The sequence below is a fragment of the Geotrypetes seraphini genome, chromosome 7, assembly GCF_902459505.1.
Source record: "Geotrypetes seraphini chromosome 7, aGeoSer1.1, whole genome shotgun sequence".
Classification (NCBI taxonomy): domain Eukaryota; kingdom Metazoa; phylum Chordata; class Amphibia; order Gymnophiona; family Dermophiidae; genus Geotrypetes; species Geotrypetes seraphini.
In genome coordinates this window covers 178,609,133-178,635,063 of record NC_047090.1, presented here as the reverse complement: position 1 = coordinate 178,635,063, position 25,931 = coordinate 178,609,133, and the positions used below count along the sequence as shown (strand labels likewise).

At 45.3% G+C, this 25,931-nt stretch overlaps 1 protein-coding gene across 7 annotated transcripts in view; it reads right to left on the bottom strand.

Moving 5' to 3' along the window:
* FOXN3 (forkhead box N3) overlaps positions 1–25,931 on the bottom strand; it is a 617,803-nt gene that overhangs the window by 262,869 nt on the left and 329,003 nt on the right. The window lies entirely within an intron of this gene.

Genomic DNA, 25,931 nt, shown 5'->3' with positions numbered 1-25,931 from the left:
ACACTGGCATCCTATACAGAATCACGTGTCGGTAAAAAAAAAGACAGACACAGACACACCCCCGATTCTGTAACTGGTGCCAATGTCACCCACGCCAGATACAGAATCGTGCTTGCCTGATCGAGGGATCCTTTGCCATCAACTGATCACAGCAAGGGAATCCCAGCACGCCTCCCCAAAGCTGCGGCCGCTCAGCTGATTGGGGGGAGGAAATACCCCTGCCGCGATCAGCTGAGTGGCTGCGGCAAGGACCCCCAACAAGTACTTCAAAATGAGCAGGAGCGATGTCCACTCCCCCCTCCTCAGATAGGAGTAGAGGAAGGTTATAGGGGTAGGATTAGAGAATTAGAGGCAGTTACAAAATCAGTCAGGGACACTGTTCAGGCAATTAGGCCTGATGGGCCGCCGCAGGAGCGGACCGCTGGGCAAGATGGACCTCTGGTCTACCCCAGCGGAGGCAACTTCTTATGTTCTCAGAAAGTTGCCCGGCAGAAGGGATGCCCACTCCCTCCTACCATTACCCTCCTGAACCCCCAAACCTCTCCAGCACGCCTCCAAACCTCAACTCCACACCCCTAAGACCACCCCAACACAGCACTGGGATGGAATGGGCATGGCCGGCTTTTCTTCATTAAAGATATTGAGGTGGGGGGTGTTGGGATGGTCTTAGGGGTTCCTGCGGCAGGAATGAGTGGGCATCCCTCCTGCCAGGCTACTTTCTGGGGGTGTGGGATTCGGGGGGTGGTAGCAGGAGGGAGTGGGCATCCATCCTGTCAATGGTGCTTCGCTGGGGGGGGGGGGAAATCACGGGCCGGCAGCAGGAGGGAGTGGGCATACCTCCTGCAGATTTCGGGAGTATTGTCAGGGGTTCTCCTGCCGCAGCCGCTCAGCTAATCACAGCAGGGTACTTTTCCCTCAATCAGATGAGCTGGCAGGACTCCCCAAAGCCATGCTGACTCAGATGTTTGCGAACTCCCTTTCCGCAGTCAGCCAGCCTCATCTACCTTTAGGTTTTGAAATGTAGGGCCAGCATTTTGCTGGCCTATATTTCAGGAATCTGTCACAGCTCTAGGGAGATGCCTAGGGCCTCTTAAGTTTGTCCAAGGCCACTTCTGGTCGAAACCACATCCTCGCCCACCCTGGGTAAGCTTAACTGTCCTTAGAAATCTACAGGTGGCAGATACTCAGCACAACCCCCTTGTATCTCTCCTCTCTCCCCACACTACCTCCCCCCCCCCGCTCCCCCCTTCCCCGGTGCAACACTCTGCTCATCGGATAAATATATCTTATCTGTACCCTTCTCTACAGCCAACTCTAGACTCCGTCCCTTCTACCTTGCTGCACTGTATGTCTGGAAAGAATTGCCTGTCTCGATACGTCAGGCTCTGTCTCTGAGCACAGTGTATTGATGCATCTTCTTGTCCAGTTTGTCTGTCTTGACTAGATAGTCCCAGCTCTAAAGAGTGGACTATCTCTTCTGTGCTTTCATGTATGTCGCTGTAAGTCTAGTAGTGCTACAAAAACAATTAGAAGTAGTTGAAGTACTGAAGAGGAGAAATTTCGGCAATGTGATTTGTATACTTGGAAAACGTTTGCATTATGGATTTGACTAAAGAAAAAAAAAAAGTATGGCAGCTCAGAGGAACTACAAACAGAAACCATTCCAAGAGATCCCACGCCTGCCACCAACACCAGTAAGTGCAGCCATCAAGGGAATGCACCAAATCAAATACATTAATGGGTTTTCTTTCAGAGTTCAATGTTTTTATTATAAAGTGAGCATAAAATCTTAACAAAAGAATCTACAAAAAAACCAAGAATATATATCCATACATTAACCATCAAGGATTATATTAAAAGTTTTAAAACATATATACAATTTCATATCAGAGATTCAATATCTTAATAATATCCAGGAATTAGTGGGATTTAACAGGATTTTCTATAAATGGGACTCTCTGGGAAGAGAGCTGATTCGTCTCTCCATCCCCCATCTCTCTTGCCGTCTCCCTCTAGCCCTTCCCCCCGGTGCCTCTTACTGGCTGACTGTGGCTCCTCTCAAGCAAGCACTCAGGTGACCTCACTAATTTTACTATCTATTTAATCCGAACCCTCTCGGGGCAGCCCCTGCTGCCGGCGCATGACACATCGCACAAACAAGGAGTATCTGCTTCTTAGTGCACCCCTTGAAAGCACCTCATCATTCTCACTGCTTCACTTCTGATATATTTATTTCCTCTCTCTGCCCTTCTCCTTATGGCTCCAATTCACTTTCTGCTTCTCATACTCATTCTCCCCAATCTTACTCCCCTTCCCTCTCCTCTCCACACCACAAGTCCTCACTATCCTTCTCCGTTTTCTATCCCATCACCAGCCATCTTGTCATCTATCTTAGTCACTGTACTCAAGCATTCTCTCTCTTCCATTCATCCATCTTCATCCTTGCCATCATTATTCCCCTTTGCTTTGGTTCACTCTCTTACTCCTTTTTCTACTCGCTGCTGGGGATGCCAATCCCATCTGCTTCCCCACGTTTGTAATTGCTCTAACCTTATACCTATTCCGCTCCTTCAATCCTCCTCTCTCCCTTCCTCATGTGCCCCTTGGAATGCTCATTCTGCCGCCAACAAACTGCCCTACATGCATGACCTCTTCATCTCCCAGTCCCTCCACCTGCTTGCTCTAACTGAGACATGGATTTGTCTCGAGGACTTCACTGCCGCTGCTGCCCTCTCCCATGGTGGCTATCACTTCTCCCATACACCTCGTCCTACTGATCAAGGCAGAGATGCTGGGCTTCTTCTCTCTCCTTCTTGAAGATTCCAACCTCTTCTCCCACCTCAATCGCACAGCCTTTCCTCATTTGAAGTCCACTCCGTCTGCCTATTCACTCTTCTACCTCTTCAGATATCAATCATTTATCGTCCTCCCAACAATTCCTCTTCCTCATTTCTCACTGAATTTGACTCCCGACTTTCGAGCTTCCTTGATTCATCTTCTCCCTCCCTCATTCTTAGGGATTTTAACTTTCACCCCGATGATCCCAATGACACTTATGCTTCTAAGTTTCTTGCCTTAACCTCCTCATTTGATCTCCAGCTTTGCTCCACTACTCCCACTCACTGGGATGGCCACTACCTTGATCTTTTCTTTATCTCCAACTTCTCTACCTCACTGCGCCCCATCTCTGATCATCATCTGACAACCTTCACAAATGCTCCCCCTCAGCCATGCCCTTGATCTTTTCATGCTCTCAGTCACTTTCACCGCTCCTTGCCTCCACTATGTTATCTAAGTCTGTCCACGAGGTTGTCTCATCATACAACTCTATTCTCTCCTCTGCTCTGGACACCCTTGCGCTGTTCCCCGCTCTATCTGTCATACCAAACCTTGGCTCATTCCCAGTATCCACTACTTACATTCCTGTACCCAATGTGCCGAGCGCCTTTGGCTCAAATCTCGCACACATGCTGACTTTCTTCACTTTAAATTTATGCTGACCTCCTTTCATTTTGCACTTACATGGGTCAAGCATAACTATTACATCTAACTAACTACCTTTCTTCCAACCCCCACCATCTCTTTGCCATGATGAACTCCCTCCTCAAGACGACCCTCACCTCCAACCCCCTCCTTCTCTCTCTCCCCACTAGACATGGCTGATTACTTCCATGACAAAGTCCATAAGATCACCCTTGAATTCACTGCAAAGTCACATCCTTCTCTCTTATCCACCATCCCTCTCCTAACCTTCAAACTCGCACCACCCCTTCTTCCTTCACCCAAACAATTCAGGAAGCTCCCCATGCCTGGTCCCACTTTCTCGACCCTACGTCAACTCCTGCTGACTTTTCTTCCTTCTTGGAAATCAGAGACAAAGAAACCGCACAACTTCCGTCTTCAGCCAAACCTACTACATGCCCCTCAGACCCTATTCCCACCCCTCTACTTGACCCCATTTCATATACCGTTATCCCTCCCGTCTTCCATCTTCTCAATCTATCCATTTCAACTGCAACAGTCCTCAATGCCTTCAAACATGCAATGGTTAAGCCACTTCTCAAAAAAACCCTCGAAGGACCCCACCTGCCTGTCCCAACTATTGCCCTGTCTCTCTTCTTTCGTTTCTATCCAAGCTACTTGAGCGTGCTGTTCTTCGTCGCTGCCTTGATTGCCTTTCTTCTTGACAGATTCTTGATCCTCTACAATCAGGTTTTCAACCCCAATACGCCACAGAGACTGCCCTCACCAAAGTCTGCAGGTCATGGCCAGAACTAAAGCCCTTTACTCAATCCTCAACCTTCTTTTTTTTTTTTTTCTATGTTCAATAAATTTTTTATTGAGTATTTTGAAAAATACAGAGAGCAATTCAAATACATAAAAAATAATATAACATTTTGTATATATAGGGTCTATAAATATAGAATAAACTATAAAGGATCATAGTATTAAGAAAAGCTCAGAGTAATGGAGTTATTTGTGAAGACTGTATGAGAAAAAGATGAGATAGAACAGAATAAAAGTTAAGGAAAAAGGAAAGAAAGAGGAAAAGTGAAGAAAAGGAAAGGGAGACAGGAGTGTCTACAAGTCAGAGCGTACATATGAATCTAAGAATGACCAGGGTGATTTTTTGCTTTTCAAATTCTTAGAGATTCGGTGTGTAATTTTATTCTCATATGCATATGATTCAAATCTATGATACATACATAAAGAGTTCCACCAAAACGTATAATCTAATAACGAAGATGATTTCCAATTTTTCAGAATGTGCATGAGGGCAATTACCATCATGGTATCAATGAGTTTAGGAGGACAATTTGATTGCGCAAAGCAGGGATGTTGAGATCGAAGGATTATAATGTCCATAGAAATCTCTTCTGAGCAGTTAGTGATAGATTGTATGGTGTTCCAAATTTGGGTCCAAAAAGAGCGGACCAAAGTACAATGAAAAAACATGTGATCAAGAGTTCCCTCCTCTTTCAAACAATTCCAGCAAACAGAGTCTTGTTTTAATTTTAATCCTCAACCTTCTTGATCTGTCTGCTGTTAATCACAACTTACTCATGGATACGCTGTCCTCACTTGAATTCCGCAAATCTGTCCCAACAAACCTTTAGTGTATGTGCCGGTGGGTCCTCCTCCTACTTACTATTCCACTAGTGGTTGGTGTTCTAGCTTATGATTAGAGAATGACACAGGGAAAAAATCTGTCCCCGTCACCGCCCCGTCACCGGCCCACCATCCTCTGCACCGCCCCGTCACCGCCGATCCCTTCACCGCCCCGTCACCGTCACCGCCATCCCTTTCACCGCCCCGTCACCGCCACTGCCATCCCATTCACCGCCCCGTCACCGTCCCCGCTGCATCCATATAAGCCTTTTTCCTTTCACTCCCTCCTTCCAATTTGAGCCGGGAACACTAGCGATCGCACGGTCCCCGCGGCCACTACCTGCCTGCCCGGTCGATCCTGGTGTTTGGCCGGCTCTCTCCCTTCTCCTCACCTTGGTTTGTGGGTTTTCTTTTTCGGGCAACCTGCGCGCTTTCCCAGGGAGCCGCACACGCGCGGCTGCTCAGTGTTCGATCTTCTGCTCTGCTGCAACTTCCTGTTTCCGGTTGCGTCAGAGCAGAAGATCGAGGCTGAGCAGCGGCGGGTGTGCGCGGCTCTCTGGTAGCGTGCGGGTCGCCGAGGAGGAGGATCTGCGGACTGGGGTGAGGAGAGGGGAGAGAGCTGGCTGGACACTGGAATCGATTGGGCGGGCGGGTGTGAGCTGTGGGGACCGCGCGATCCTTCATGCCTCACTGCGGGGGACAAGACCATTCACCGCCCCGCGGGCGGTGAATGGCCTTGTCCCCGTCGCCGCAGCGACTGCTAGTTTTCTTCCCCGTTTTCGGCGGGTGACCCGCGGCTAAAATGCGGTGGCCGCGGGTAAACCGCCACCGTGTCATTCTCTACTTATGATCTCTTCTTTTCTCTCTCTCTACACCTTTTCCCTTGGTGCCCTGATCTCTTCCCATGGCTTCCGGTATCACCTATATGCTGATGACTCCTAGATCTACCTCTCTAGTCCCGAAATTTCACCCAAGTCCAAGAAAAAGTCTCTGCCTGTTTGGTTGACCGGTCCTGCCGTCCGGCATCTGAAACTAAACATGTCCAAGACTGAGCTACTCCTCTTTCCTCCAAAACCCTCTGCTCCTCTCCCTCCGTTCTCCAACTCTGTAAATAATACTGTCATCGTTCCAGTCTCCTCTGCTCACAACCTCGGAGTCGTCTTTGATTCCAATCTCTCATTTTCTACTCACATCCAGCAAACTGCTAAGGCCTGTCGCTTCTATCACTACATCATCTCCAAAGTTCGCCCTTTCTTCTCAGAGCACACTACCCGGACCCTTGTCCACACTCTTGTAACTTCTCGCCTAGATTACTGCCATCTACTCTTAACTGGTCTCCCGCAGTGCCGCCGCTCCCCCCCTGCAATCTGTGCAAAAATCTGCTGCACGACCATCTTCTACCAACCTTGCTACACTCATGACACCTCTCTCCTTGAATCACTTCACTGGCTCCCTATCCGCCATCACATACAGTTCAAAGCTCCTCTTGCTAACCTATAAAGTGTGTTCATTCTGCTGCCCCCTGAATTTCTCTCCTTACACACCTCCTAGAGAAATCCGTTCCTCACATCTCCTCTACTGCCAATTCCAGACTTTGTTCCTTTCATCTAGCTGCCTTCTATGCCTGGAATAAATTACCTGAGTTTGTCCGTCAAGCCCCTTCCTTACCTTGTTTAAAAGCATACTGAAAACCCACCATTTTTTTTAGCTTTCAATCCATAACCCTACTCCCCACCAACCCGGCCAGCAGATTATCCATTCCCCTTAACTGCATCCATGACATCCTGTTTGCCTGTCTTTTCTGTTTAGATTGTAAGCTCATTCGAGCAGGGTCTGTCTTCTTTGTGTCTCTGTACAGCACCGCGTACGTCTGGTAGCTCTACAGAAATAATTAGTAGTAATAGTATTTTCCCCTATCACTCAGTGCCTGTATTGAACCGCTGCTCTTGGTAGGTTACTGCATAGGAAAAAAAAAAAAACCAAAACCAAAGCACAGGAGGACATGCTTTCAGTTCATAAACTTAAAATTCCAAAAGAACAGAAAGCTGAGGTTAATCCTTACTAATTTCTTGGCAGGCAAGGCTTCTATTAATAGATGAGTCAAGATGCTCCACAATACATTAGAGCTATCAAGGGCTGAAGTGCCTGAATCTTCCAGTCTCTCTCGTTCACCAATTTAAAAAAAAAAAAAGCCTACAAGGAGAAACTCGCTTCTTATTTCTAAACAGAGAGAGAAAAAAAAAAATAAGGATTGAAACAGCTTTTCCAGCACAGTGAAAATAAATACGAAAGCTTTCCAGATGAAAGAAGAGACACAAATACCCTGTACTTAACACACCAATGGGGTTTCTGTAAAATCTCTAACCTGATCTAGCTGAAAGACTGGCTCTGTTACACCGATATTCAGGTTTTCAAAATCCCAGCAGAGCATCAGCTCTATGTGCCTTGTAATGCATTTCAGTGCTGAGTAAATATCTCATTGCCTACTAAACCGCATTCAGCACCAAGTGAGAACATTGTTCTTCTAGCATACTGCTTGTAGAAACTAATAATATACAATGTGAAGCATATGAACTATAAATATCTTCGTGACGGTACGGCTTTAATTACAGATTTTTCCAAAAGGAAAGCCCGCAGCCTGACTGCTTCAGGCTGGCAAGGGGGTGGGGGGGAGGTTGGCTTTGATCTGCGGAAAGCACAATTTCTTGAAACGCACGTGCTATAGGATGGCACTGGAGAGGGAAAGGGAGGGGGGGGTAGGAGCTCTGTGTTTCAGTTTTAGCCAGTGAATATAGGGGCTACCAGATGTCTCCAAGGCCCAGTTCTGGTTTTCACCTCATTGTACGAATATCTGATAAATCTCTCCCTTTGCTTACATGCAATGGGGTGAAAACCAGGACTGGTTCAGCCTATCCCGAATACCCAGAGTCCTCTGGTAATCCCAGTCCAAAGAACAGAGCAATCGCCAGGAAAGCTCCGCATCTTGCTCCATCAGACGCTGGCAGTCTTAGGCAGGGTGTCTGAAAATGTCTTCAACTGCTTTGCAAGATTAAATGTGTCACACCATTTATCTCCTTCTGACAGCTTGTTTCCTGTTTTACTCTACTGAATGGCCAAAAGTACAGCCAGCCCAACAACAGAAAACTTCCAATGAGTAACACGTTACACTGTCTGTGAGTAATTTTGTTTTGCAAAACCATCCGTGTGAAAATGGGGCAATGTTACGAGCCTCTCAAGACAACACCACAGCCCAACTCTTTCCTGGATGCAGAAAGTTTTGCTAAGAAACTCCTGCTTGCAGCATTTAAACAACTACCTGAAAGGGAAAAATAATAAAACTAAATTAATTAAAGCTGTTTTTATGGTTTCTCCACTCCAGTGTTTCCCCGAAAACAAGATATTGTCTTATATTCATTTTGGGTAAAAAAAAAAACGCACAAGGTCTTATTTTCGGGGTAGGTCTTATATTTTTCATGTATATGATCATCTCCCCCCTTCCTCTCCTCCACCCCAACTCTTCCTCTTAAATTTCTCTCCTCCACATGTGCAGCATCTTTCCTCCCCTCTCACCCATCCCCATGTACCTTCCCTCTGCAGCATCTTTCTATCCCTCCCTCCCTCCCATCACCTCGGTGCAGAACACTTACACAGCATCTTTCTATCCCTCCCTCCCTCCCATCTGCCCCTGTGCAGCAGAAACCTTGCGCAGCATCTTTCTATACCTCCCTCCCATCCTCCCGCACAGAACCCTTGCACAGCATCTTTCTATCCCTCCCTCCCATCCCCCCATGCAGCAGAACCCTTGCACAGCATCTTTCTATCCCTCCCTATCATCCCCCCATGCAGCAGAACCCTTGCACAGCATCTTTCTAGTCCTCCCTCCCTCCTATCCCCCATTGCAGCAGAACCTTTGCACAGCATCTTTCTATCCCTCCCTCCCATCCCCCCGTGCAGCATAACCCTTGCACAGCATCTTTCTTTCTCCCTCCTTCCCATCCCCCATGCAGCAGAACCCTTGCACATCTTTCTATCCCACCTCCCTACCATCCCCCCATGTAGCTGAACCCTTGCACAGCATCTTTCTATCCCTCCCTCTCATCCCCCATGCAGCAGAACCCTTGCGCAGCATCTTTCTATCCCTCCCTCCCATCCCCCTACGCAGCATCTTTCTATCTCTTCCTCCCATCCCCCTGTGCAGCAGAACCCTTGCACAGCATCTTTCTTTCTCCCTCCCTCCCATCCCCTATGCAGCAGAACCCTTGCACATCTTTCTATCCCACCTCCCTACCATCCCCCCATGCAGCAGAACCCTTGCACATCATCTTTCTATCCCCCCTCCCTCCCATCCCCCTGTGCAGCAGAACCCTTGCACAGCATCTTTCTATCCCTCCCTCCCTTCCCCTCGCGCAGTAGAACCACGCAAACCCTCCCACCGCAAGACCAACATACCTCCCTCCAAACAGCAGAGTTGGCAGCATTTTAAACGGGCTGCTTTGTGGCCTTCTCCCGCTGGGGCCTTCTCTGTGCCGCATCGCTGATGACATCATCAGTGATGAGGCAGAGGGTAGAACCCAGCGGGAGAAGACCACAAAGCAGCCTGTTTAAAATGCTGCTGCTGCTGCTGTTTGGAGGGAGGTATGTCGATCTCACCGTGGGAAGGTCGGCGGGGTTCGAATGGGATGGAAAGATGCTGCGCAGGGGGATGGGTAGGAGGATCAGCAGGAGGGAGCGATCTAACTAGGGCTTATATTTAGACCTATCCCAAAAATTATGCTAGGGCTTATTTTTGGGGTAGGCCTTATTTTCTGGGAAACATTATATTACTCTCTGCCCACCCTTTGGGTCTAAATACAGGCTCACACTGGTCCTGCAAGTGTACTTATACAGTGTTCCCCCGCAAATTTGCGGTTCGCGAACTCACTCATTCATGGTCTGTTCCTACCGCCTCTTCCTGTAGTAAAGTTGAGCAACACCAGTCAGGAGCTGAGTGTCAATGCAGCTCCTGATTGGTGTAACCCGACTTTACTACAGGAAGAGGCGGTCGGAGCAGACCACAAGTGATTTTCTTCACCCGCCAGAGCTCCAGCTGCCCTCTCCTGCCTCCCCTGCCTTTTGACAGGCGAAAAAACGTATTCACGTTTTGTTTTTTTTAATTCGCAGGGGTTCCTGGAACAGAAACTCCGTGAATTTCGGGGGAGTACTGTACAGAGATCAGCCCAGTTTCATCCTAGGACAGAAAAACTCAAGTGAGTTGCTTTCATGTTTTCCCATTCAATTTCTCATAAGAACACACATGCCTTGGCATAGTGGGACACACCAGGTCACAAGAACTTAGCAAGGTCCCAAAAAAGTAAAACAGATTTTATGCTGCTTATCCTAGAAATAAGCAGTGGATTCTCCCAGGTCTGTCTTAATAATGGCTTATGGACATTTCTTTTAGGAACTTGTCTAAACCCTGCTAAGTTAACTGCTTTTCACCACAATCTCTAGCAATGAATTCCAGAGTTTAAGAAACAAACCTGTAATTAAATTTACACTACTTAGTAGCTTCATTGAGCACACACACCCCACCCCCAGTCCTAGTATTTTTTTGAAAAAGTAAACATGTAATTCACATCTACCCATTCCAGTAGCATTTTATAGGACTCCTTTCATTTGAGATTATTAACTGCTTTTATGAAGAGATCTCCCCTCAGCTGACTTATTCCAGACCCTAAATGTTCCAACCAAACAGCTTATCTTGTAATCTTCTGGATAGGGCCAGAATCCAGGGCTGTGGAGTCGGTAGATAAATGTTCCGACTCCTCAGTTTTTTGTACTTCAGACTCCGACTCCAGGTACCCGAAATTTCCTCAGACTCCGACTCCACAGCACTGGTTAATTTTCAGATCGTTAAAATGGAATGTCAAGTTGAGAGAAATGAGCATTTTCGACACCACCTTCTTTTTGCTTTTAATCAAGGTTCTAAGGCCGCAGAAGCTGCTCGCAACATTTGTGCTGTGTATATAGTGGGTGCTATAGCTGAAAGAATTGCTCGTGATTGGTATGCCAAGTTCAAAAATGGAGTCGGTAGATATGTTCCGACTCCGACTCCAGGTACCCGAAATTTCCTCCGACTCCTCGACTCCAACTCCACAGCCCGAATCTCCTCTTTTTGTAATCCGACTAGAACCGCAAGGTATTGGCAGAATGAAAGACACCAATGTAATGCAATGTAAATTACGATTTTAAATAATGAGTTGCTTGTCATGCATTTGTCATTATCATTTAACATGCACTGTGGTAAAAAAATAAAATAAAAATAATAATAATCATCATCCAGCATCGAACTGTGCGTTACAGCCACTAGTAACTGGGTTAACAGAAAACATTAAGTTTTAATAGTGTAGTAGCCCATATTGATAACTTCCCCATTAAAGAAAAAAAGAAAGGTCTCTAGAAAGGACTATTTTTAGAATGTTGTCAAATGTGCCTCATTAAAAGAAAGCACACCTAAGAGGTTCCCATGGGAGGAATGAAAATCACAAGTCGAACGTCCTCTGTGAGTTATTTTGCCACTAACAAGTGCTACTTTAACAGAGGTTCCATTTTAGGTGACGGGTCAAAAGCGCACGAGGACAAAGGCGCGCCGACAACCCAGCGCAGACAACTGAGCGCAGGGCTTGATTGCGCCGAACAAATCCCGTATTTTAAAGGGTTCTGGCGGGGGGTGTGGGGGGGAACCCCCCACACTCTACTTGATAGGGATCGCGCTGCCTCACGCTGCCATGTTGGAGGGTGTAACCCCAAACATTATACTGAAAACTTAATTTTTTCCCTAAAAAACAGGGAAAAGTTAAGTTTCCAGTATAATGAGGGGGGTTACAACCCCCCAAACCCCCCCACAACGCCAGCGCTTAAGTAAAGTGGGGGGGGGTTCCCCACCAACACCCCCCGTCGGACCCCTTTAAAATACGGGTTTTCTTCGGCGCGATAAAGTCCTGCGCTCGGTTGTCGCCGCGCACTTTTAACTATGAACCCCATTTTATGTAGTGAGACCTAGTACTAATAACCCAGGTTAACAGCAAAACAACGTGTTTTAATGATAGCCCATGTTGATAGCTTTCCTCCTTAATTAAAGAGGAACGTCTCTAGAAATGGAAATCACTGCTAGATGTAAGAAAAGTGAGCCAAGTCTAGGACAGTCAAGCCATTGTGACATCACTGATGAGGTTGGCTCTTAGGCATTGGTGGAATGAGGCATTATGACATCACAATGCCAGCTCTGGTTATCAGAAACAGAAACTTTTCACACTATTTATTTATTCAATTTTCTACACTGTTCTCCCAAGGGAGCTCAGAACAGTTTACATGAATTTATTCAGGTACTCAAGCATTTTTCCCTGTCTGTCCCACAATCTATCTAATGTACCTGGGTCGGCAATGGGGGGATTAAGTGACTTGCCCAGGGTCACAAGGAGCAGTGTGGGTTTGAACTCACTGCGCCACTCTAGAAATCAAAATGTAGTAAAAGTGAGCCAAGTACAGGACAATTAAGCCATTGTGATATCACTGATGAGGTTGGCTCTTAGGCATTGTTGAAAAATTACTGCCTGCTTAAAAGGAGGTGGTAGCGGCTAGCGCACGCATTAAGGCCCTAACTCACCTTTGTAAAAGGAACCCTATACCTTGTTAATTTTGTGCACAAAGGTCTAAAATGAAGATAATTTCTGCACGAGACTACCGAGAGAAGCAACGGGTCCCATCGCCGCAGGGAAGCCCAACGACGGCACTGCCCCTCGGTCTGACCACAAATTTCTGAAGTGTGCCATAAATCTGCTCCTTTCCTCGCCATGACTAGTTCTGTGCATTGTGCTCCATTACCACAATCCCACTCGCTCCGTCCGAGTTCACTTTCGTACGCTTCATCCCCCTTTCCCCGCGAGCAAAGGAACTGCCACATCAGTAACTCTCGTCACCGTGGCAACCGCTTACTTTCCCTATCAACTGCGATCCCGTTGCCATGGAGACACATACACAAGAAAAATTCCTCTCTGCAGCCAAGGACCAGATGGCAGCAGACGCGGCAAACCAGAGGTTCAGAGACTGCAGTAAATGAAGAGCGCCCGGCATTCACTTCAACAAATCATTCCTACGTCGAACGACCAAATAGCCCCCGAGCCGCTAGCCATCTTTCCTACTTTCCAGTCTGGTCCCAATTTATTACGCTAGGGTTTAGACGGGATTATCTGTGTTCTATCACAGCTTGGGCATCTATCAACTGCGAGAACTCTAATCCGAACTGCAATATTTAAATGACGCCTTGTGTCGCAACTCGCAGCACTGCAGAAGCTGAAAAGGCTGGACGTGGGAAAATCACTTTACATCCGCTTTCGCAAAAAAAACTCTCGCACAAGCAAACTGCAAGTCACAACAAACCCTGAAAGCCATTATCTGCATTATATAAAAGGAAACTCCCATTCACTTTGTACTTGTAATAGCACGGCCACTGGCTGGAAACTCCAAAACCAACAGGTCTGAGTGGCAATCATTGCGAACATGCTCGTACAGGTCACCGAGGTGAAGTGCTAAAAAGACAATACACTTTTTTTTTTTTTTTTGGGATCCTTCACAAAGTTTTGAAGGGGCAAAAATGCTTTTGTGAAAACTTTTCAATGGAAGTTATGTACCAAAGGCTTTCATTGGAAAAAATGCTTGTGAAAGCAAACATTTGAAAACATCACCATGAGAGAAAAAAAAAAAAAGTTTATATAAATAATACACTATGGGGCTCATTTTCAAAGCACTCAAGACACACAAAGGCTAGGATTCAAAAAACCACATTAAAAAGCAATGACCTGATAATGCAGCCGTTTTGATAGCGAATTGAAAAAAGCGAGACATTCTCATAAAACTGCGCGTGCAAATGAGGTCAGCGGACAGCAGCGAAGATTTGCTAAAATTGCATGTGCCCATTGCTGGAGATGCCGATTCGCTCCCGCTGCCAAATGACAACCCCGCCTCCAACGCCCCCTCACTCTTACCTCCAAGTAGATGACCTGAGGGATGCAGATTCCCTCCTCCCAGCTGGCCTGCATTGTCCAAAATGGGCCTATGGGAGGGGTCTTATACAACCTGGGCCAATAAGAGCCTCAGGCCCATCCCCGGATGCACAGTGAAGGGGCCTAAGGCTCTGATTGGACCTGACGCCCCATAGAAGGGGCTTTAGGCGTCCGGACCAATCAGAGCCTTAGACCCTTTCATGGTGCATCCCAAGATGCACCAGGAAGGGCAAGGCCCATTTTGGAGAACGCAGGCCAACTGGACCAATCAGAGCCTTAGACCCTTTCATGGTGCATCCCAAGATGCACCAGGAAGGGCAAGGCCCATTTTGGAGAACGCAGGCCAACTGGACCAATCAGAGCCTTAGACCCTTTCATGGTGCATCCCAAGATGCACCAGGAAGGGCAAGGCCCATTTTGGAGAACGCAGGCCAACTGGACCAATCAGAGCCTTAGACCCTTTCATGGTGTATCCCAAGATGCACCAGGAAGGGCAAGGCCCATTTTGGAGAACGCAGGCCAACTGGGAGGAGGGAATCCGTATCCCTTGGGTCATCTACTTAGAGGTAAGGGGGAGGGAGACGGGAGGGGAGGGCAGAGGGGGGTCACTTGGCCATGGGAGAGAGTGGGCATCTCTCCCGCTGTGGGGAGGGGAAGTGTTCGCCGCCGCTGCTGCAGGGGAAGGGTGTTGTGATGCAACAGGATAGAATGAGCATCTCTCCCCCTGCATCACAACGCGGCTTTCTAGCAGTCTCTGATACTGTCATGCCTGTACTGGCACCTCTGGACCAGTCATTTATTTTTGTTGCCAAAAGCCGACGCCGCTTTTCAAAAAATAGCTCAGCATTTTTTTTTTTTAAGAAACCACCAGAGGGCTCATGTCAATGTTGAAGAGCCCATTTGCATCTCATTCGCGGAGACTACTAAAAAGTTCGCTATTGACAAGAGATAATCCCGTTTTGATAATCTGCAGCTAAAATGCACACAGGCTAAACCGTCGATAAACACTTTTGCGATGGCATTAAAGTTTTCAGCATCTGGGCCTAAGTGTTTTGAAAATGAGCCTCCGTGCATATGTGCAAATGGTAAACCAGTGCACTAAATGTGGAGAAGTAAAAAAACGCTCTTCTCTCCACAAAATATTTTGCAGCGGCTGGCTAGCACATATAAATAAATGAAAGATGCTTGTGTAAGCATAGATATCTAGATATTTATATCTACACCTATTTAAAACCATGAACGGAAACAGCCCAATACACCTAAACAACTGTCTAATCCAAACCACCTCAACCAGACAAAGGAGAACCCACGCTCCATTCACATGCCCCTCAATCAAAGAAGTCAAACAGAAAAAATGGTATAATGGCCTCCTGGCCACACAAGCAACTCTCTACTTTGCTGATAATGACCACTGACTACAGAACATTTAGAAAAGAAATAAAAAAACATACTATTTAAAAAATCCCTGATACCCAACAATCGAAACCAACCTAACGCCACAAGAACCACCTCATCTCTATGAACCAAGTTGACTACTCCCTAACTATTCTATAATTCCTCTGGAAATGGCCAGATAGATCCTTTTTGTAATCCGCCTTGAACCGCAAGGCAACGGCGGAACAGAAATCACTAATGCAAAGTAATGTAATGTAATGATATAAGCTGGGGGTCATTAACATTTGCATGGAAATCCAAGCATAAAAGTCATGAGAAAGAGAAGCCACCAACTTGAAATATGTCATCAAATGGAATCTTTATTGGGTCTGGACTCAACACGGCACGTGGTTGACTCTTGAAAAAGGCACTTAGGTGACAAAAACACTGCCCGCATTGTCCAGACCCAATAAAGATTCCATTTGATGACATATTCCTGGTTGGTGGCTTCTCTTTCTCACAACTTATGTGCAGTGATTTTGGAAAGCCACTATTTGCACACGACACAGAAATTTCAAGTATGCATTTATTTATTTTCAAATTTATATTCTGCTTTAAACCAAAGTGGGTTTTTGTACACAGGAAAACATAATCCTAACTGCACTATTTAAATGATATCTTATATTGCATCTCCTAGTCTCCCATGGTGGAGAAATGACTTGGATGCGATTTGGGTAGGCCTAACAAATAAATGTGGATGTTTCACTTTACAATGGGAAGACATGTCTAAATTAAAAATAAATAAATATCCATATTGGGGGGGGTTCCCCCCCATCTACCCTCAGGCCCACACCAATGCTGGCCTGAATAGTAGGGTGTGGAGACGTGGCCTAGTGATTAAGAGCTGGTATCTAAACACTGAGGTTATGGGTTCAAGCTCAGCGCCTCTCCTTGTGACCCTGGGCAAGACACCCAACCCTCCATTGTTCCAGGTACCAAAGCTAGATTGTGCACCCGCTAAGATAGATAAATACTCAAGAGTACTTGATTATACTGTGAACTCCTAGATGGAAGAGACATGTGCAAAGATCAATAGAACAACCCCCAGGAGGGTGCTTCCTCGCCATCTGGCAAACAGTAGCAATCTCCAGTTGCTCTTGCTCCATTGGGTTCACAATCTAACTTTTGACCCCTAGTGGTAGTCTTGCAATACTATGCTAAATTCAGCAAGGACTATTTTAGGTTTCCAGGTTCCTATACTTACAGTGAACCACCTCATCCATAATCCATTATCCCAAGCTGCAACTATCAATCTGGTTTCCATAAGCATATATGGCTCCCAGAGTATCACACTGCATTTTTCATTCTACATATTCATTTGCCTCTTGGTTGTTGGTATAATACTTTAAAGAGTTTTACTTGTCCTCTTCCTCTGCATTTCGGGACTTCCTTCTTATCCGGTACTGCTGGAATCTCACTCATCTTCCATATGTCGGAATGCTATAAGGAAGAAGGCCAGTTTTCTCCCTTTTCAATCTCCTTGTGTCAATATGGTCTTTAAATATCCGCACAGTACTGAATGTGAGGCTCTCCAAGAGACTTATCTCTTTCTACCAGTGATGCCTGTTTATACATACAGGAATACTATTAGTTCTCCTAACTATCTAAGTCACTATGTTGTCACCGAATATAATGCCATCAGTTTGCCAAGATATGAACCCTAATGAAATAATGTAAATCCTGGACATGGCCAGGTTCTTCTAAATTGTAAATCACATTGAACTTCTTCTGAGGAGTAGTTGCAATCCATAAATGCTCATGCAATGTTAACGTAATGCCTCCTTAGGTCTGTCACTCCTTATGTCATAGCTACTAGATCTTCACCATCTAAAATGTACTTGCTTTGCACTTCTGCAACTTTTAAGTTATGATTTAATCCAGAAAAACCAAAATCATAAGTGCTATAACTTTAAAAAAAAAAAAATATGTAAAATTGCCATCTCTACCAATTCTGGAATGTATATTCCATCATTAATGCTGAGAAATAGCCTAATGCAGTGTCTCTCAAACTTTCTCGAGCCGGGGCACACTAAAGGTAGTGGCCGCGGCTCGAGGCACCCAGAAGTGCGCAGATGTTGCTGTGATGGCATCACACGCATGCGTGACATCATCACGTCAACATCCGTGCATGTGCAGAGGCCTTCCAAATGGGCCCTGAGATGCCAGTAGGGCAGTGTCTCGCAAACTTTTTCAAGCCACAGCACACTAAACCTAGTGTCCCCGGCTCGAGACACCCAGAAGTGCGCTGGCATCGGCGTGAGGAGAGACCTGTGCTGGAGAGAAGGGCCAGCAGAGAGATGAGATGCCGGCATCGGGAGAGTGTATGTGGGGGGAGTGGGGAGGGGGGAGTGTGGCGTAGTGGTTAAAGCTACAGCCTTAGAACCAGAGCTGCGGAGTCGGTAGATAAATGTTCCGACTCCGACTCCTCAGTTTTTTGTACTTCAGACTCCGACTCCGACTCCAGGTACCCGAAATTTCCTCCGACTCCGACTCCTCGACTCCGATTCCACAGCACTGGTTAATTTTCAGATCGTTAAAATGGAATGTCAAGTTGAGAGAAATGAGCATTTTCGACACCACCTTCTTTTTGCTTTTAATCAAGGTTCTAAGGCCGCAGAAGCTGCTCGCAACATTTGTGCTGTGTATATAGTGGGTGCTATAGCTGAAAGAATCGCTCGTGATTGGTATGCCAAGTTCAAAAATGGAGTCGGTAGATAAATGTTCCGACTCAGACTCCTCAGTTTTTTATACTTCTGACTCCGACTCCAGGTACCCGAAATTTCCTCAGACTCCGACTCCTTGACTCCGATTCCACAGCCCTGCTTAGAACTCTGAGGTTGTGGGTTCAAACCCACACTTCTCCTTGTGACCCTGGGCAAGTCACTTAATCCCCCCATTGCCCCAGGTGCATTAGATAGATTGTGAACCTGCTGGGACAGACAGGGAAAATTGCTTGAGTACCTGAATAAATTCATGGAAGAATGGTATACAGAATTAAAGAGGTAGGCTCATCCTGGGCTTCCCTGAAAAGACTTAGATATGAGTTCATCATCATTGGCTAGATGAGCTATAAGTTCTGTGACAATTTGGCAGGTAAGCTGTAATTTTTTTTTTATTTTGTCACTTTTACCATTTCTGCAGGTTCTTCACTCAGCTCAGGGCTGGTGTTGGAAGAATTACAACTTTGCTGAACTCGCTAACAAAAGAAACACTGGAAAATGTTTTGGAGAGTGTGTGGCACTTCCCACACAGATGCCACAAGGGAAATAGTCAAAACCTGCAGCCATCACATCCCAGCTCTGCGCCGCTTTCCTCTGCCATCATAAACTGGCTGCTGGGCTCCGCGAGCCATCCCTTCCCTCAGGGGCTGGTACCGCACGATACATTCTCCCCGCTAGACTTCCCTTTCTTCTGTGCCTCAGTTTGCGTCTGCGGCTTCATAGTTCAAACAGCGGTTACTGGACACTTACACAGCCCAGCCGGCCCAATGGCTGGGTGCCGCTGCTGCCGTCAGCGCCTGCCCGCATCCAATGGGCGGCGCGCACAAGACAGCCAGGGCCAATCCCGGACCTTGGGCGCCTCAAGATAAAGAATGTTTTTCTGCTAAAGAGGAGGGAAGACGGAGAGCGAATGGCCGGGGGAATCGAGCAGCTTGTACCAGACAATGCGCGAATAAATAAAAAGATTGCTTACAGGACATGCCTCTCTTCGAAAGAGACACATCCTGTAAACAGTAATCCGGCGCTGGTATATCTCCTCTTCTCCAGTGTACCGCAGCACACCTGAAATCTCAGGAGGTACACAGTTTGCGATACACTGGCCTAATGCTAAGAGCAGTGGGGAATACCTGCTGAAATCCCACTGCTGCCCCTTGTGGTCTCTAGGACATGTCACTTATCTCTCCATTGGCTCAGGTGTAAACAAGTTGAAAGCCCTTCAGAGACAGGGAAATACATAGTCTACCTTAGACCTACTAGTGAAAAAAGGGGGGTGGGTGGTCAAACTAAATCCAAATATATAATTATCAATTTTCTTTAAGGAACAGTGACAAAGGCTTTCCTAAAATTCAGACAAGCCGCATCTACTGCATGCCACAACACACTGTTCCGGCCACTGCAACACATAAAATTCAAGTTTCTGTGGCCGGATGTTTTGCTGTAGCCTCCTAGTTTCAAAGGACTGCCCTAGTCTGTGCTTCCGAGTGAAGGAGTAGCCTAGTGGTTACTGCAGTGGACCAAGAACCAAGGGAAGTGGCTTCGGTTCCCACTACAGCTCCTTGCTGGGTAAGTCGCTCAAACTTCCAGGGCCACATTTTGGATTTGTTTAGAGGGCCTCAGAAAAAAATAGTTAATATCTTATTTTAAAGAAATGACAATTTTGCCAGAGGTACAACTCTTTATAGTTTATAAATATTTCCTTTTGGTTAAGTCTTAATAATAATATTGTCATTTATAGCTAGAGAGACATGTGATCAAGAAACTGTTTTATTTTACTTTTGTGATTATGATAGACATACCGAGGGCCTCAAAATAGGACCTGGCGGACCACGAGTTTGAGACCACTGCTATAGGCTAAGGCTCTTTACACCTGCATTGTGATGTCATAGAACTTTATGATTATAGAAACATAGTAACACAATGGCCATCCAGAGCATCCTCTATATCCTCCTCTCCCTATTGGCTAAGGCTCTTAACATTTGCATCTCCTCTTCCTATAGGCCAGTGGTCTCATACTCAAACCCTTTGCAGGGCCACATTTAGGATTTGTAGGTACTTGGAGGGCCTCAGAAAAAAATAATTAATGTCTTATTAAACAAATGACAGTTTTTCATGAGGTAAAACTCTTTATAGTTTATAAATTTTTCCTTTTGGCTAAGTCTTAATAATAATATTTATAGCTAAAGAGACATGTGATCAAGAAACTGTTTTATTTTATTTTTGTGATTATAATAAACATACCGAGGGCCTCAAAATAGTACCTGGCGGGCCGCGAGTTTGAGACCACTACTCTATACTGATAGTTCAGTTCTTTTATCTTACCTCACACTAATGTACCTCTCGAGGTGTTGCTGGAGGCCACAGCGATTCATATTCATTGCCTGCTGCAGTCCCGCATGCTTCTCTCTGTCACGTCCAACCAGGAAGGACAGAGGAAGTGATGTCAATAAGGCAGGAGGGAGCAGAGAGAAGCTCCGCAGATGACAAATATGAATCGCTACAGCCGCTGATGACACAACATTCCAAAAAAACAAAAAATTCTAAAATCCGAAATGTCTCTGGCTCCAAGCATTTCGGATAAAGGTTTGTGAACCTGTACTACAAAAAATATTACCAATTCAATAATTTCTTATATGGCTCTCTCCCCTTCCAGGCTTTTCTGAGCTTCCTTATCACAAAATCTGTCAACCCCTGTAATTCTTGCTACTCTTATTTCAGTCCTCCTCTCGTCATGATTGTTGCAGGGGTCCAGGTCTTCTTTCTTCACTTCTCCATTTAAAGTTTCATCTCCTGCCTTTTACTTTATTTATTTAAAATATTTATGACCCCTATGATCTCAAAAATGTAGAAAGTTTTCAATAAAACCTAAGAACATAACATAAGAATTACCATACTGGGACAGACCAAAGCTCCATCAAGCCCAGTATCCTGTTTCCAACAGTGGCCAACCCAGCACCTAGTTAGATCCCAGATTTTAGGGAATTTCTAAGTACCTATCTTACTTATAATTTTAATGCACCAATATATTCATTGTAACCCATTCTGGGCTCTTTTGGGAGGACGGGCTAAAAAATCGAATAAATAAATTTTATGCTGCTTATCCTAAGAATAAGCAGTGGATTTCCCCAAGCCATCTCAATAATGCACAGACATACTGCCCGCATTATACTCTTCCGTTTGAGTCTTTGCGCTTCTCTTTGTTTCCTCCTGCATCAGTGTCTTTGTTTCTTGAATGCTGTTCTTTTCTCTTTTTTCTCCTAGTTCTTTTGTGAAGCACAGTGGGTCTCTCCTTTTTCTCTCTTTTGCGGCCATCCCATGCTGCTTTTTATGTTTCTCCATAAAAGTGGAGGAGTAGCCTAGTGGTTACTGCAGCAGCCTGAGAACCTGGGTTTGATTCCCACTGCAGCTCCTTGTGACACTGGGAAAGTCACTTAATCCGCTACTGCCCCAGGTTCAAAATAAGTATTCCTTCGATTGTAACCACAGAAAAGCGGTATATCAAGTCCCATCCCATTTCCCTTTCTTTCTACTCTCTCTCAGATTCCTTCCACACGACTAAGCTTACTTCATAAAATCAGCCCTTCTGAAATCAAGAATCTTTGTCCTAGTATACAGTGTTCCCCCGCAAATTCGCAGTTCGTGAATTGCAGACCCAGTCATTCGCGGTCTGCTCCGACCGCCTCTTCTTGTAGTAAAGTCGGGCTACACCAATCAGAAGCTGCGCGTCAAAGCAGCTCCTGATTGGTGTAGCCCACGGATCTCAAAGTCCCTCCTTGAGGGCTGCAATCCAGTTGGGTTTTCAGGATTTCCCCAATGAATATGCATGAGATCTATGTGCATGCACTGCTTTCAATGCATATTCATTGGGGAAATCCTGAAAACCTGACTGGATTGCGGCCCTCAAGGAGGGACTTTGAGATCCCTGGTGTACCCCGACTTTACTATAGGAAAAGGTGGTCGGAGCAGACCAAGAGTGATTTCCTTCACCCACCGGCGCTCCAGCTGCCCTTTCCTGTCTCCCCTGCCTAAAATCCTCATTTGCGGTTTTTCAAAATTCACAGGGGGTCCAGGAACGGAACCCCACAAATTTTGGAGGAGTACTGTACTTCATACTGAACCACGCAACAGATTCATCTCCGAGTGCCAGACTTTTCCCTCCCATATGCTCACTGATATGGTCTCTGGTTTGTCAGCATCGTCTTGCTATGAGTGGATTCCAGAATTGTCAAAGGATTCCAATATTATTTAGACCGAGAGCTCACTAGGGTCACTAGGTCAAAGTACCTGAATATAATATGTTAACAGTTTTGGTTGTACCACAGAAAGACTGTATATGAAATATTTTACCTTTATCCTTCTTCTAGCACTTTCCCATTTCCTATTCATAGCATTGTTGACATGTTATCCTTTGGATGATTTTTACAATGTTTATATCAGCCCTTGGATGTTGGCCTATAGATCACACCTACCCTTGGCTTTCCTTAAGGTAGCCATAGGCCATGTGGCTACTCCTTGCTCATTTTGGGATCTCAATGGCCTCCCTAGCATAAACGGTTGCCACTCCTCCCTTTTTACCTATCTTATCCTGAATTATCTTGGTACAGTATAATTCACCTTCCAATGCCTATTGACACCAGCAATTCTTCCATCATGGCTCTTAGTGGTTATTATACCACTTCTCCACACCAGCATGGTTTCTTATACGTTTTGTCTGCACCGTATCAATCTACAGTTTTCACATTGTGGCATTTTAGAGCCTTTGATATATGCAATATCGTTTTTGCACCATAGGTCTCCTTTCTCACCAACTTGTATCATCTCACACATACGTATGTATAAATATTATTTGTTTTCACTTCTGTTTCAATTCACATCTCCCAATATATCTCTGCGTGGTTTCACCAACACATAGCCTTAATTCGAGGCTACTTTTTTTCGGATCCATCCCTCGTTACATCTTGTAGGACCCCTGAGGAAGGCGTGTCTGCCGAAACATGGACTGTGTTGGGTCCTGTTACACCGCAACATATGTGGATGTGTACTTTTATTGTCTTGGAATAACACACCAATAAAGTAGCATCATTTTCCACAGTCTCTTTTGGGTTTTGTGCAAGGAACACTGAACCCAAAGTTCAATTACTTCAATCACATCAATGACCTTCTCCAATATAATGTGGTGGCTTCTCTATCAATGAGTTTGATAGGCTGCAAACATTTGCTTGTTCTGTACCTCACTTGCTCTTTTATTATTATTATTATTTTTTTTTTGTAATCTCTTCTCTCTCCCCTCTATAGCGATTAACTTGTTCTATTGATCACTCCTCAAAAATGGATTTCCTGTCCTATTAAACCTCTTTCTTCCTCCCCTCTTAAAAAGTCAATCAATTTGTATCTTTGCTTAATCTTTGTAAACCGCATAGAACTTCACGGTATTGCGGTATATAAGCTGTTATTATTATTATTATTATTCTGTCCTAGGAATTGAACTCCCAATTTCCACCTCTGTCCACCTCCACATTCCCAGGTTCTCTGGCGATGGAATCGCTGTGATCTTGCCCCAAACGCTTGGCACATTTTATGACGCCGACCAGCTGTTTACACTTGGGACAGATCTTAAAGCCTCTGGCCTGCTTTAGTGTGAATTGCTTCTCTTCAGAGAAAAAAAAAATACTTGTATATATATTTTCTCCTCCATACAAGCGTGCCTCTCCCCATCTTCCCTAATCTCTCTGTTCATGTAACCACTTATCAACTTTATTAAACCCATATATAAAAGAGCCTGGAAGATACATCAACATTTCACCTGCAGAGCAGCTCCTTAACTCTCTCCTCTTATCCCTCTCTACAAACTCCTTTCAGCGGGCAAGACCCTCTTATCTGTTCCCTTCTCCTCTACTGCCAACTCCAGACTACGTTCCTTCTCTCTTGCTACACTGGAACAAATTGCCCGAGTCATTACGTCGAGATCCGTCTCTGGCAGTATGCAAACCCAGGCTAAAAGCCCACTTCTTTGAGGTTGCTTTTAACCCCTGATCCCACTCGCTGGTAAAGCACATGTGCCTGCCTGAGAAAATCCCTAACCCCCTACTTGCCCTGTTTGTCCGTTGATTAGATTGAAAGCTCTCCTGAGCAGGGACTTGTCTCTTACATATTTTAATGTACAGCAGCACTGCATATGCCTAGCAGCACTAAAGAAATCAGGGTTGTGGAGTCGGTGAAAATGTGCCGCCTCCGACTCTGACTCCTAATAAGAGTTAAATTGATTGCCATGCAAATATTATAATACTTAATATAATAATAATATGATTAACCTATTCATTTTCAGGATATGGTTTTCTTTTAGAATATATTTTATGATATTTATATTAGTGAAAGTGGCACCCAGAGAATGACCTGAGGACTAAATTTGTCCCCGTCCCCACAAATTCTGTCTGACCCCCATCCGCAAAAGCCTTGAACAGTTATGATTTTATATTGAAATCGTTTTATTGAAAGTATAAAAAAGAAACAATAGTCTGTAATCATTTTATAAATCACAAATACAGAACAAGGGTCAACAAAAATCCCCGTCTCTCCCCCTCACAAATATTCCCTCCACTATCGCGACAAATTACTAGAAAATGCTGTATCACACTGAGACAGAATCATCACTGGATATCCTAGCGGTTCATCTGTTCCGAAGCTGTTTTCAATTGTGTTGTACTCCAAATGGTTGTACTTGAGGTATACAACATCTTGGACCCCTGAGGAAGAAGGGTTAATCGAAACACGCACTGTGTCGGGTCCAGGTTTCATACCAAAGTGAACCATTCCTTGGATAACAACATTTTAATGACTCTAATAAAGGCTTAGCATCTTGTACATCACCTCTGCAGTTCTTTTTGGGTTTTGCTGTTCGACAATTACTGCAGACTGGTTGGATTTCTCTTTGTTTTGTCTTCTAGAAAAATCATGCTAACAGAATACCTCGGTCACACACAACTGCCAAATCCATAACAGCTGACCAAAAATGATAAACGTAAACTAAACCAAAATCCCAAAAAAGCTACATCTTGCAGGTAGTACACCTATATAGATATATAAATAAAGGAGTCGAAGGTTTTATGTATCGACTCCACAGCCCTGATAGAAATGATACACTAGGTCTACGACACTAGAAGAAGGAATAACCCAAGAAAAGATGACATCAACCCATCCACTTCTCTACGAAGATGGTGCAGGAGCGTAAGATGCGAGCGAGGTAGGGGCGCCATAATGTCTCCCCATCCATCGACATCAATTATTGGTGGGCAGAGTGGAGGGGCACCGGGGGCAAGTCACACAGGAGCCGATTCTCTCGGTATAGTCCTGACATTTCCAACGTGCCAGCTCCATCCACAGAATCCACTTTCATGTGTCACATCTGGCACGTACACTCTGGGTTAAAGGTACAATGCCAAGTGTGCTGGTAATCACTTGTGCGTGTCTTTTCAAAGTTGCATGCTTAATTGCCAACCCTACCCTCACCGTGCCATAGCAATGTCTACACGTGTTTTCCATGACAGCAGGGGTTCTGGTTTCCTAACATGAATACACCAGGTAGAGGCCAACGAAATTTCAGTTTCTGTTTTGGACTCGGAACCAAAACAGG